Raw genomic sequence first — 15562 nt, forward strand, 5'->3', positions numbered from 1 at the left:
GATTTAGTCACCAGGAGGCCCAGGCTTTTCCCAAAGATAATAACGCATCCAATCTAACCCCTGGCCACCCATTGGACAATGCGAAAATAGCTTATATGGTTAAAGTACCCAGACTTGCTGGTACTCAAGCCTATGAAAACGAGGATTCTGTTAAAAACAAAGCTATACATTGGCTTAGGCACGTCAGAGGATGCAGGTCAATAATCCGAGAAGATATTGTTAGAGCAAGAAGAATTTCTCTCCACACCAGCCAATTTGACTGTATTGAGCTTCTATTCACTAACTCCACATTAGCTGAGAATTTGTTGCTTTTGGAATTCCACACATCTTCACCAGATTATTCTTCTATACAGATCAGGCGCTCTCCGCTCTGGGTTTCTCCAGAGCGGGAGACACAGGGTAAAGCAGGGACCCAGAGAGAAGACTCAAACTTGAATAGGGTGGACTGACTGGATCAAGAACTGTTACAGGGACGTATTAGAGATACAGGCCCAATCCATTCTGACCCTATTAGAGTGTCTATATTAACTCCTCCTGAGTCCTTATCCCCTCTAGAGTCCTTATCTCCTCGTGAGATGTCTCTAACTAATCAGGCAACTACAAATTCCCACCTTTCCATGGCATCTCTAAGTTTTGTTTCTTGGAACATCGCAGGGCTCCCAAAAAAACTTTTAATTCCGGAATGGCAGGAATTCATTGGAACTTTTGATGTCTGCCTATTCCAGGAAACATGGAGCGTTACCCCCCTCTATAAAACTGGATACACCACCTACTATAAACCAGCTATAAGTCAAGGGAAAGGTCGACCATCGGGGGGACTACTAGTGTGGGTCAACATAACGCACAACTGGATAGTGGAGGCACACAATAGTGGCTCCCCCGATCTTTTACATCTGACTATAAAAAGCCCACAAGGGGGACCAATTTTAGAGCTATTCAACATCTATGCCAGAGGGACTGTGGGTGGACAGGCTTCCCAGACAGTATCTGACCTGGAACACGAAATGACTCTTATTGACCCCCATTCTAACATCATTGTATGTGGGGACTTCAACTGCACATTTGAACCCCTTTGTTCCGAAGATCTAATGGGGACCAGTGAGGATGATCTCAGATGGGGCATTCCGCCTCTCGAGCTGCCTCCTATTAAGAAATGGTCCCAAAGGGCAATACAAATGAATGTTATTACTCAGGAGTTCAATTTGAGAGCAGTGAATGGCAGGTCCAAATCAGACACGGGTGGAGCATATACATATAACAGGCTAACTACCCCGTCCCGCATCGATTACATTCTCATTGATATTCACTTCTGGGGGAATGTTGTGGATATGGTCGTAAAAAACACTATAGACAGCGACCATAATCCACTGTGCCTACAAATTAATGATGTTTGGTTGTCCCCGGAGTATGAGATCAATAAACCACCCTTGATGTCAACTAAACAAGTGTTGTTGGCAGGTTGTAACAGAAGCCTTAAATGGCATGGGGTTTCACAACATGAGGGTAAGATGGAAAGCATTAAGGAAATACTGGCCGGGAAAAATGTGGAGCTTGTTGAGGTCCAAAACAAAGTGGGAGACTCCCAATTTGTACCCTCTCTTTACCGAGACACTATAAGCGAGATAGGGAAATTCTTTATTCTAGAGGGGAACCCACCCTGCAAAGGGGCACCACTGAAAGGATCGAACCCATGGTACTCCAAAACCTGCAGAGAAAAAAGAATGACTTTATCAAAAGCCCTAAAGAAGCGAGACAGTAATATGATTAGAAGAGCAAGACAGGAATATTCTAGATCCCTGGTAGTCGCAAAACGGGAATGGGAGGAAACTTATTGGCAGGAGCTTAAAGAGGCATCATTGAATAGGAATTCCACTGTATTTTGGGACCTCGTAAATAGAGGGAAGAGGGCCAAACCGACAAGTATACCGAACCACATAACAGAGCTGCAATGGTATAACCATTTCTCTGTTATATATGCGGGAGAGGCAGCCCCTCCAGACTATGAGGAAGAGCACAGTTTGACCCCTGCCGCAATCTTTCCACCTGACGTTACTTTTGAGATCCAGGAAGTCACTCTGGCAATAAAAAGTATTGCACCTGGCAAAGCGGCAGGTCCAGACAGTCTTCCAGGAGATTTGCTTCTGCATGATCCAGCACCCTGAGCATTGTTTATTTCTGCTATAATGAATGCCATAGCCAGGGGCTCCATAGTACCAGAGTCCTGGAAAGCCGCAGTAGTGATCCCTATATATAAAAAGGGTAATAAGGAGGACCCTGCCAACTATAGGCCTATCAGTTTAATCGAAGTGATCCAGAAGGTGGTTGGCAGGGTTCTTCTTCTTATGAGACTGAAGCTGTGGATTGAGAACATGAATATGTTATCCCACCTTCAAGCAGGTTTTAGGCAAAAGGTAGGCACAATGGATCAAGTTTTTAGATTTTTTATGATTTATTGGAAAGTGGTAGTTTTAGGGAAAGGTACTTTATATTTAGCTTTTATAGACCTTAAGTCTGCATTTGACTTAATCCCTCGCCAAAGATTATGGCAGGTTTTATCAGAATTAGGTGTCCCTCCAGAGATTCTCGCTTTTTTAATACATTTACATGAGGATAATCACGCCAAGATTTGATGGGGCGCTCAGGGACAGCTCACAGAGAGTGTCACTGTGAACAGGGGGGTTCGCCAGGGCTGTTTATTAGCCCCCACCCTGTTTTCCTTATACATTAACGGGGTGGTGGATCTTCTTAGAGAGGACCCAGCCGCTGCTCCAGCCCTGGCTGGTGAAAAAATTCCTACCCTCCTGTTCGCCGATGACACTCTCTTGATCTCAAAATCACCAGGTGGCCTACAAAAGATTTTAAATAGGTTTGGTACCTTTTTAAATCCTATGGCCTGACTATAAACACTGAGAAAACCAAATTAATGGTAATTAATCCTCCAAGACGTTTTAGAAATGTTTTACTTTGGATGGTAACCCGTTAGATATTGTGGACTCCTTCGATTATTTGGGTATCCGGATCGTGAAAGGGATGAAGTGGAGTCCTCACTTAACTAAAATGCTCCTATGCCACAAGAGGGCTTCTGGTGCCATTATTAGAGAACAACATCTCTCTACGAGCAGACCAGTGGCCCCGGCACTTGTGGTATATGAGGCCAAAGCATTATCTTGCACAATGTATGGAGCTGAAATTTGGGGTCACGAAAGTATCCATGATCTAGTTAAGTCCGAGAATAAATTCATGAGGGCTCTTATTTCTCTTCCAACATCAACTCCATTAAAACCACTGTTTTATGATCTAGGCAGACATTCTATTCAGGACATTGCAAGACTTCGACCTTTATTATTTTGGGCAAGACTACGAAGGACACCGGAGCTTGCTAAGTATGCTGCAGCCCTAAGCAAACTCACACTAGCTGACACTGGGAAGAGGATAAAATGGATCTCCTATGTAAGACAATTGCTGAGAGAAATTGGATACGAAGACTGTTGGGAATCTCAGATACCCCCTTCAAAATTGGATCTCAAGAAGGCATATTGGAGATGGGTTAATGATAGAGAGCTAAATAATGCTAATATGGGGAAGCTGACTGAGGCTTATTTTGAGCACAAGACACTTTGCAAATTGGAACCTTATCTTGATTTTATTCAAATCCCACTGGATAGATCATTGTATGTGAGATTCAAATTAGGAACCTTACCTCTCAAATCCGTCACGGCTAGCTGGAATGGTCAGACAAGCATACCATCTGGTTGCCCAAGCTGTGCATCTCCGAAGGAGACTATTCCCCATTTCCTTTTTGCCTGCTACACTTACAGAAGAGCGAGATCCAAGTGGCTGAGACCAATTTGCAGAATTCTGGGCTCCAGAGACTATGTAACTGTGTTGCGTATCTTAAAAACCGATACCTCGTCTCTTATCGTAGTATGTGGATTGGCCAAGTATCTGGGTTGTGCTTGGCTATTGAGGAAAAAAAAAACTTGCCACTTTTGCACATTGAAATGTTGTTGAGGTCCGGTTTTTATCCTTTCTACCAATCCTTTTACAATGAAATGTGTGCTCTGTGTATATAGTGTCTTATTCTGAAACATAGTCCATTTTTAGATACATTTATGATCAATTCTTTTTATTCGCCATGTTTTACTTGATCCTTTTTATCTTGTATTGTATGTTGTGCTTTTATGATATTTTTTATCGAATAAAGCTTTACCTACCTACCTGATCTTATTTCGCTGACCACGATAGAGTAGCTCTTTTGGGTTAATTGAATATTTTGTTTATGCAGCGCTTACTTGTTCTGACTTGCACTTCCCTCTGTTTGGTGGCATGCTTCATCACTAGCAGCAACACACACGCCAGTCAGCTGAAAAAAAATATAATGATGAATTTCTTCTTACATAAGAGAATCTCAAAGAACTGAAAAGGAAATGGTTGTTACAGTCACCCTAATAGTCGAAACTACAACGTGTATTCAATGAAACAGAATTCAACCTTATCAAAGTGGTTACATGATTCTGTTCTGCAATGCAAACGAAAGAGTAAGTAGAAACACATGCTACTCCAATCTGTAAAAAGTTTAAATACTTATCAATTTTTTTGATTTGTAATATTATACGTAATTTCAGATAACTTGATATTGGAAAATATGTAAGCTTTCATGCACCATCCAGGCTGTATATGCGAGGATGAAAGTTAATAGTACAGGCTAGGCCCACAGCACATTAAAGTTATGCTAACTAATTTTGTGAAATTAACAAAATTTACCTTTGCACTATATAATACCATTTTGTACTCACGGGAGACTGCTTCAAGAAGAAAACGTTCTGCAGAGAGACATTTTCTGCTCCAACCAGAGTCCAACAGGTATGACACATGACATTTTTGTTCAAGTTATGTCCTTAGATGATAATGTCACTTGATATTACGCCAAAATACATTTGTGTAATTTCACAAATTTTCACACAAAGTAAATTACAAGATTTCTCACACTGCTACAACAGATTTCTTTATTCACTCTAGTTTTAAGAGAGTAAGAATACAGGAACCTCTGGCAATGAACATTGAATTGTGCCAGTAACCCAGAGATTATACCCAACAACATTCTTAGGAAATCAGGCTACAGTCAATGCTAGACAAAAATACTACATTTCTATATGCAACAAACCAAAGCACTACTCAAACATTCAGTCCGTCACGCAATACTGGTGAAAACTGCTAGCGTACTGGAGCCCGATCTGACTTGGAATTTGTCTCGCCATCAGCAACGTATACTGACATGCTTTAGGCTTAATTTATTCCCCCAACTATTGCCTTGTAATCATGGCTGTTTCAAGGATTCGATGATGCCCTTGTGTGATAGTGATAATGTTTCAGCTAATGATACCTTACACATTGTCATGATTTGTCTGAAATATAATCACTTGCGATTTAAACTCCTACCCCACTTTTTAAGCTTATGAATTTCACTCAAGTTAGACCTGCATTATTGTATCTACAGTTTTTAAATACACACGTTTTGTTTTTTTCTTTTACATTACTTCTCTGGGGTTTTAAAGCAAGCGCAATTTTAACTTTATGCTGGTGCTGATCTTTGTTCTCTGTTTTTTACTGTGTTAGTCTTATGATTTTATTCTTGAAATCGAATAAATAACACATATATATATATATATATATATATATATATATATATAAAATAATCCATCAGCATTTTCTCTATATTGTTGCATGTATATATATATATATATATATATATATATATATATATATATTCACAGAAAAAACCATAGGTTTCAGGCACGTTATAGTTAGGAATTAGCATTTAAAAAACCTCAGAAATTCACTGAAAAAAACATAGGTTTCAGGGGTGTTATAGTTAGCTGGACTTTTCACTTGTACAAAACCATTGAAATTCCCCCGTTATAGTTAGTTCAGCTAACTATAACTCGCGCGCCCGCAATGCACTGCTGATGACGTCACATATTACATCACTCATGACATGGTCAGTGACATCACTCATGACATCACTGATGACATCTCAAATGACATCACTGATGACATCACTGATGACATCATCCAGTGAATGTGTGTGTTTCTGAAAATTAAATATGTTTTATATATGTATATCTCAAGGTCGATGGAAGAATAAATGGGTATATAAGTGTCTAAATGGATGATTTGTTTTTGAAAAATTGATTGTGTAACTGACTGATTAAGTGTTTCATAGTGAATACATGGCTTAGTGAGTAATGTTTAAATATGTAAATATCTGTATCAGTCTCTCACTTTGTGTATAAGTGGCTGCATGGGTTGGTGAGTAGCTACATGGGTGTTTATATAGGTTATTAGTTGGTTTTATGAGTATCAGTCTGAGTGTCTGCATGGTTCGGTGGGGGTATTACGTAGTGCATAGGTGCATGAATGAATGACTCACTCTTTGTATGTGTTGAAGACAGCATGTGTGCAGGACTCTATGGGTGGATGAGTGAGTGCATGGGTGTGTTAGTGAGTGAATGACTGTCTCAATAGTGTCTTTATGAGTAACTACATATGTTTTAAACTAGTATATGTGACTATTGGTGTATATAAGCGAGTATATGTGACAGTGAGAGATTGAAAGAGTTCCTATATGAATAAGTATGTGTTTCTATAAGTGATTGTTTAAAAGACTAAGTATGTGTAAGTTTCCGTAGAAGTAAGTGTGGTGGTGTGTGTATAACTGTATATGCAAGTAAATGTATGTTTGATTCTTTATTAGCATGAGTGACTATGTGTGTGAGTACCTCTATGGATGAGTGGCATTGTGTAACAGGATGTATAGGTGTATGAGTACATATGATGAGTGAGTACATGTATGAGTGACTGTATAGGACTGTTGGTGAATGAGTGGATGTGTATGTGGATCTTAGAATTACTGTATAGGTTGTTGTAACTGGTATTGGTATGTCCATTGTTTTTAAAATTTTAATTTCTATTTTTGAATGTGTGTATCAAAGGTTATATTAGGGGAAGAGGAGGTCTGCCACTCTATCACAAGGATGATGTCATCAGTGATGTCATCAGTGATGTCATTTGAGATGTCATCAGTGATGTCATGAGTGATGTCACTGACCATGTCATGAGTGATGTAATATGTGACGTCATCAGCAGTGCATTGCGGGCGCGCGAGTTATAGTTAGCTGAACTAACTATAACGGGGGAATTTCAATGTTTTTGTACAAGTGAAAAGTCCAGCTAACTATAACACCCCTGAAACCTATGTTTTTTTCAGTGAATTTCTGAGGTTTTTTAAATGCTAATTCCTAACTATAACGTGCCTGAAACCTATGGTTTTTTCTGTGAATTTCAAAGGTTTTTTAAATGCTAATTTCTAACTATGCCTACAGAGATAGGACATGTGAAGAAAGAAGAAAAAATGCACAGAAAGAAACAAAAGAAGTGCAGAAAGAAGCAACAGAAGTCCTCAAATACGAAGATAAGTGCAGGAAGAAGGATAACGTGCAGAAAGAACAAAAAGAAGAGCAGAAAGAAGCCTTGTTGCAAAATCATCCTGTACCCTCAACTTTTTCAGACAGATACTGGTGGTAACTGAGTCTGACTAACCAGTCCTAGAGCCAGTGCTATGTTAAAAGACACTTAGAATACAGTGAAAACACCTACATACACTAGGGAACATTATGCGTTGGGGTCCCCCTGTGATTAGCATGACCTCCTCTGTAAGCCCCTAGTGTATAATAGGGCATGGGGATTAAAACTACCTCTTAAAACAGGCCACAGGGCGTTTTTGCACACGTTAACTCAGGCCTCGTCCCCTCCCTTCACCACTGTGTAAACACGCCCTGTGTCCATTTTTAGTTGGGAGATTAAGTTCATTTGAATCCTGAGGGTCCCTAGGGTCCAACTAGCCCACTAGGTACCTCCAGTAAGTGCCACAGAGCTGCGTTGCAGAGAGGTGTAAAAAGTGGCACGGCCTGGACCACCTCTCTGCAATGCAGCTCAGTGGCGCTTACTGGAAGCACTTGGTGGGCTAGTTAGCCCCCAGGGGCCCTCAGTATTGAAGGGAAATTATATCCCCAATTTAAAACGTGCCATAGTGCGTGTTTGCACACGTCACCTCAGGCCCCGTCCCCTCCCTTCACCACTGTGTAAACGCGCCCTGTGGCTGTTCTAAGTTGAGAGATTAAGTCCCCCTGAATCCTAAGGGTCCCTAGGGTCAAACTAGACCACTAGGTACCTCCAGTAAGCGCCACAGAGCTGCGTTGCAGAGAGGTGTAAAAAGGGGCTTGGCCTCAGAACACCTGGCTGCAGCGCAGCTCCCTGGCGCATACTGGAGATGCCTGTTGGGGGCGCGTTTGCAGAGTGCTGCACGGAGGGGGCATGGCCTCCGGCACGATGCCAGTCTTTTATTTATTTTAGTTTTTTAAGAAGGGGGGCTGTTTGGTTCCCCTTCTTATTCTAATTTATTGGCCCTGATGACCCCATCCCCCAGGGCCAGTCTCCTAATTATATTTTTTTGACCCCAATCCCCAGGGCCGGCCACTGTTTTTTATTATTTTTAAAAAATATATATTTATAGACACACCTAGGACATGCTGGACAAACCGTACGTACCTATCACCATGACGATTTGCGTGATATTCATTAAAAGGCGACTATGCATGCAATGAATCCACGTGGAATGTATTTACACCACTAGTGAAGCTCTGACATGTCTGATGCCCTACCGTGCCTAATCCTGGTAGACACCCTTGTCGTTTATTTATACAAACATGGGTAGCTATTGACGGGCACATTTAATACACATGCACACCAAGCCATTCAAAGGGGATTCGACAAAAATTCGACCAAAACTATGCAAGAAACCCCCCTCACGGTTAATAAAACACACATCCACTGCCGGATGTGTAATACTTTTTATTTTACTCTCTGGAAAGGGGACGAACATCACTTGAGAGTCACAGCGTGCTCCTGACAGAGCCCAATGCTGTGTTACACCCACCATTGCCTGCCGAGTGCCACACACCTCTGTGTTGTATTCCACTAGCTAGTGCATATGCTATGACACTCTCTAGCCCATGTGCACTGTAACACCACCCCGTGAATATGTCATGCCACACTTGTCTTTGCACGGGTTATATTGCCCCATCTAACGTGCCTTTCTCGATGCCTATGTTATAACGCACAGTGCTATGCCATACATATTACAATCTGGGATCCATATCTTTGTCACAGTGCATATGCAACGTTACACTCCCCAGCACATATTTTATATTACAACTTTAGAGACTAGTTAGGTTACACAACACTGCCCTGTGCATATTACACTCCAAGGCGCATATCGCATAGCACGCGCTAGTGCCTGTGCTATCTCGCGCTCTCCCATGAATCTGTCATTGCGCACAATGTATTGCATATTATATTTCACGCCCGGTTCATCTTATATCACACTTTTTGGTGCATAGTTTATACCATACACTATATCTAGTTTTCATTTTCAATCGTGCTCTCAGGACTATGTTCTATATAACACTGTGTTCACCTACCCTTTTCACGCGCATTACATTTTGCGATAGGGGGTGGAGGGTCAGGGGGTGTTTCTGCCAAGTGAGCCCGGAGTCACAGTCACAAACGTCCTCTTCTTCCTGAATAAAAGTGAGATTATGCTGCATACTTGTTCATATTTTAAGTAGTTCGCACAGACACAATGTTTTAAAAACAATAAAGTTCCTAATACCCGCCTTCTCTGAACAGTTAGCTTGCTGCCCCATCCCCTTCCTCCCTATCCTCTGTTGTGTGAATCCATGGACTAGCCTCCTCCCTCCTGCCATGCATGGTCTGATGTGCTGCCACTGCCCTCAATTTAGTATGATGTACCAGTCCACTCCTCCTGCCCTCCATTGCCCAATTCTATGCCCCATCATTGACCTCCTGCTTAAACTCTGTGCTTAGCTTGCTGCCCCTATTCTCCTTCCCCCTGCCCTCCGATGTCTTTGTGCATGCCCCTGCTCCATCCTTTTTGCCCACCATGTCCCATGGACCTGCCACTCCTATCTACTCTGAGTGTTCTGTTGAGCTGCCACTCCCCTCCCACCTGCCTAGCATTGTCAGATGACTGTAACCTGTCCCTGCCACCTCCACCCTGCCTGTCCACATGCCATGCCCCTATCCTCTTCCTCCTGTCCTACATGGTCCATTGTACTGCCACACCCTTCTGCCCTCCCTGGTCTGTTGTGCTGCAACTGCTCCTCCTGCCTGCCCCGTGTGGTCTGTTGTGAGGTCCCTTCCCCTGAACTTTCTTGTCTGTGCACAGGTCCTGACCCTTCCTTCTATCCTCCATCGTCCTTTGTGCATGCCCCTCCACCCTCCTTCTTGCCCATCATAGCCATTGTGCTGCCACTAACCCTCCCACTTGCCATGCATGGTCTTCTGTGCTGCCATGGCCCCTCCCACCTTCCCTGTGTGGTCAGTTAGCTGCCCCTGACCCCCTCCCACCTTCCCTCCATGGTCTGTGTGTATGCCATCACAGTCTCACTGTTGCTCTTCATGGTGTGTCTTGCTTCTAGTGCCCATCCTGCCTGACCTCCATGGCTATCTTGCTGCTCCTGCCCTGCCCCCTTGCCCCCAGCCCTACTCCCTCCCTCCTGGCTTGTCTGTTCCATTGTAATGCCCCTGATCCGTCCCTCCTGCCCTTTATGGTCTGTTATACTGCAGCTTTCTCTCCTGTCTGTCCATTATGGTCAGCTAGCTACCATTGCCTCTTGCCCCTCTGTTCTCTGTTGTCCATGTGCATGGTCCTGTCCCCTCCCTCTTGCTTTCTATGGATTGTTGTGCTGCACTCCCGTCCTGCATGCCCTGTGTGGTGTATTGTGCTGCTGCAAACCCTGATGCCTGTCCTGCAGGGTCAGTTTGGTGCACCTCTCCATGTCCCACCTGTCCTCTGTTATCCAAGTCCATGTCCCTATCCCATTTCCTTCCATGATCCAATGTACCATACTTGCGAACATTTTGAACTTGGTAAGAGGGAGATTTTGAAAAAAAACTGGGGTATTGATTTTCCCCTTTGAGTTACATTGAAAAAGAGGATATTGTAGACAGGAGACAGATCAAATAAAGCCCATTTGAGCTTAAAAACATTGGACGTTTCCTGGCTGAATCGGGTCTGTTGGCATGTATGGTTGTACTACCATTGCCTCTTCCTTCTGCCCACAATGGTCTATTACATTGCCACAGCCTTGAAGGAGGGTAGATTTTGTATCACAGGGGGCCCCTGGCCCGTTCTGTCCACACCTGAAGTATGAGACCCTTGTCCTTGCCCTGCCAGCTGCATTTGTAGGCCGTATTAAATTGACCAGCGGGTCCTGTGTTGCTATATAATTATCCTGAGACATCCTTACCACTCAGCCAGCATAAAACCCCTGTGTAGGCCCTTCTGTTCAATATGTAGGCCTCTTTGTTAAATTGACCATAGCTCTGCAATTTTAGTGTATAGCAGTCTGAAGGCAGGTCTGCGAGGCCTTCTGATCCAAACTAGTAGCCTCCACCCTACCCGAGTGCTCCGTGCTCGGTATCAAAGTTCAACATCCCCCTGAAGCTGTCGACATACAGTAGGCTGCATCCTGGACTGGTACTTGCTTCCTGGGCAGGTTTCCCACTTTTAAGGAAGTGGCAACCGCAGAGCGTCAAGTTAGGAGAACTGAGGAGATTTTATACATGAATATATTGAATTCCCGTACAATACCCATTATTTTCTGCTTGCTCTATGGAACTTACGATAAGCGATTGGCCTGAGAGACTGACCTTTTCACCCAGTCCATTGTCAGCATTAAGTGGGTAAATGACGAAATGTCTGGTAAAATCTGCAGACGAAGCTTTTGGGTAGCATACGTAGGTAGATGTAGCGTGCAAAGGAGCCCACAAAATGATATAAAAAGGGAGCACCCACAGATATCGACGGACTACCTCGCCGTCTGTATGTAGGTTAACAGGCAGTGCAGGTTTTCCCCAAGAGCTGGGAGCTCTTGTCTTCCTTTGCTTAAAATGTCTTGCTCTGCTTTGCTTGAAGTATCTTATTCTATTTTACCTATATGAAATGTCATGTTATGTTTAACCATTGTTCTCTTTACTTTTGCATTTAAAAGATTTTGTATTGTAATTGCAGGAATGCTTGCTCTAAGAGTAAACGTGAGTGTTCCTAGGTAACATTTTCCTTGGTGTAACTTGTTTCTCATGATGCATTTATAGATGTGTTTTCTCTCTCTCTCTGTCAGTACATTAATTGAGATACAGAGAATATTATGACAGCTGTATGATTATCTGGATTCTGTATTTTGTACTTTATGTCTCTATTCTGCGGTTTCTTTGAAGTTGCATCTTCTCATTAAACTGCCATTGTATTCTGCCTCCAATTCCATGTCTCATATGTCTGTTTTCTTCATTTTTGGAGCAAGCGTTCCTAGGCACCCCGGCTCAAATTAAGGTGCCCCTTTTGTCCCTGACTCACTCTCCTGCTCAGTTCTGTGGTGGCTCCCGGGGATCTGGGGACCGCCCCTAGCTTCCTTGACCCGTAATAGATCTTCCCTCCAACAGCCTCTCTTGCAAGTCCTGTATTGTTGGTTTGTTGCCCCTGCCCCCCTTTCCACTGCCCTCCATAGTCTGTTGTGCTTCCACGGCCCTTCCTGCCTGCTCAGTGTGGTTAAATTGTTGCCTTTGCACCCTCCTACCTGCCTTCAATTTTCAGAGTCCGTGCCCCTGGCCTCTGCCTCTCAACAGTATCCTAATGAACAACTAGATTGCTAACATTCTATATTTATTACAAAAGTGTGGAACGCCTGACATCATCTTGATGTAATCAAAACTGTAATACCTAGAGCATTTCCTTTAGAAATTACATATATGAGAGGGTCTTATTGGCATCAAAATTATGGTTAGTGCTCTAAAAGACTAAAATAAGGACATATTTTCTGAGTTTTCAAATAGCGACAAAGCACTTTTAAATTATTTGTTATCTTTATGTTTTTTTATCCAGTTGACCACTTGATTAAATGTTGCACTTAGGGGAGAGGATGTGGTGTTACTTCCAGAACTGCAGACTTTGCAACTGGGGAACCAGGTTGAAGTTTCTGCTTCAGCTCGACATTCTGTGATTCTGGTCAAATCACTTAGTCTCCCCATGTCTACAACCAAAATGAATTTGTTCTTGTGTGATGTAACCAATGCTCATGTAAAGCACTCCAATACCTGACAAGTCTGCACTATATAACACTGCAAAAACACAAAATAATAAGTGTTTTGCACACTTCTGTCATTGGGCTATATTTGGGCTACATCTGGGTGATTTTGGGCTACATTTGGGCTCTTTTGTCTCCGGTGGCCATCTTGGGAGATTTATTTGTTATGAAGTTTCCTAATTTCCTCATGTACTGCAGTCTCCTCAGTAGGAAATGCTTTCAGTTTTTTACTTTGATTCCATCATGAAGGTATTCAGATATGTCACACATTTGCCATAAATTCTGAATGTTAGCACTCTAGTTGCTCATTAGATCACTGTAGTAAAACTACTGCACCATGGAAGTCTGCTCCTGGTATTAAAAGTGCATGTTTCAGTCTGCATGTCAGAATTTTTTAATGAAATAGAAGAGGATTTGAGAAGTCACTCAAAATGTGCCCTCATTTTCTTTCTTCAGCATTAATCATAATTTCTATGGCAAAATGAACCTCCTCATTGTGTTCCTTTTTAAATTAAATGTTTTAAGTGTTACCAGTTTATTCCAATCAAGATGGCTTCAGGTGTGCCTTACTTTTGTCATAATGAAGACAGTAAGCGCTCTAGTTGTTTTTAAGAACATTCTGGGACATTCTGTCATTGGGCTATACTTGGGCTACATCTGGGTGATATTTGGGCTACATTTGGGCTCTTTTGTCTCTGGTGGCCATCTTGGGAGATTTATTTGTTATGAAGTTTCCTAATTTCCTCATTTACTGCAGTCTCCTCAGTAGGAAATACTTTCAGTTTTTTACTTTGATTCCATCAAGAAGGCATTCAGATGTGTCACACATTTGCCATAAATTCAGAATGTTAGCACTCTTTTTGCTCATTAGATCACTGTAGTAAAGCTACTGCTCACCAGGGAAAACTGCTGCTGGTATTGAAAGTGCATGTTTCGGTCTGCATGTCAGAATTTTTTAATGAAATAGAAGAGGATTTGAGAAGTCACTCAAAATGTGCCCTAATTTTTCTTTCTGCAGCACTAATCATACTTTTTATGGAAAAATGAACCCCCTCATTTTGTTCCTTTTTAAATTAAATGTTTTAAGAGTTACCACTTTAATCCAAGCAAGATGGCTTCAGGTGTGCCATACGTTTATCATAAGTAGGACTGTTAGCGCTCTAGTAGTTCTTTGGAACACTCTGGGAAGCTGCAGTAGAACACAAAGGAATCAACTGACAGTCTCTGCCCTTGTTGGATGTACATGTTTTACTGAGAATGTCAGACTTCATTCTCACATGACTGAGAAAGATAATGTGAATTTACAGAAAATAAGCTCTCAGTTTAGCCTATAGATCACCTTCCAAACCTCTGTGGTAAAAGCATGAGAAAATATTTTTCTCTCAATCATGATATCCCAGCAGAAGGCTTTTTCACATGGTGAAATCACCTTAGAACATACCACAATTCCTAAAATGAGTATGGTACCATCAACAAATGATTTATAATGTAACTAAAGTCTTAAAACCTTCTATTAACTGCAATGCTTTTTAATGAGGTGCTATCATGTATATTGGTCCCAAGATGGCTGCCAACACTTCTTGGATGAAGTGCTGACAGCCAATCAGATCTCAGGATGAGATGTGTGGTTAGGCTCCGCCCACATATATATATGCTTTTAAATGCTATTTTCTCAGGAAATACTGAACAGATTTACACCAGACCTGCAAAAGGCACTTCCTTGACCTTATGGCTACCTCTCTGCCAAATTTCAAGTAATTCTGTTCAGCTGTTCGGGCTATAGCTGTGTCTAAAGGTCCTATGGAAAAATGCATGGGGAAAACGCGTTTTGGGACCCCCCTTTTTTCTCGGCCCCTGCTTGACGAATCCCCCCGAGACTTTCAGGGTAGGAGCGGAGCGTAGCGCCCCACCTATTTTGAAAATTTCGCGAGGATTCGTCGACCGGCGCCAAAGTTATTCCAAATAGAATGTTGCGGATTTCCTATGGAAACAGGGTCCTAACTATATCTACCTACTGGCGACCGCCAGTAGGTAATATATATATATATATATATATATATATATATATATATATATATATATATATACCTATATTACGTACTGGTAGATATAGTTAGGACCTAATTTCCATAGGAAATCCGCAACACTCTATTTGGTATAACGTTGGCGCCGATCGACGAATCTTCACGAAATTTTCCAAACTTTTGGCCAGCTTCGGTCCGCTCCTATCCTGAAAATTTCGCGGTGATTCGTCGTCAAGCGGAGGCCGAGAAAAAAGAGGTAGTCCTCAGTTCAGACTCGTGCCTTTTGCTTAATGGTGGAAATCCGTTCAGTAGTTC

This window comes from Triturus cristatus, chromosome 1_1, assembly GCF_964204655.1.
Source record: "Triturus cristatus chromosome 1_1, aTriCri1.1, whole genome shotgun sequence".
NCBI classification, from domain to species: domain Eukaryota; kingdom Metazoa; phylum Chordata; class Amphibia; order Caudata; family Salamandridae; genus Triturus; species Triturus cristatus.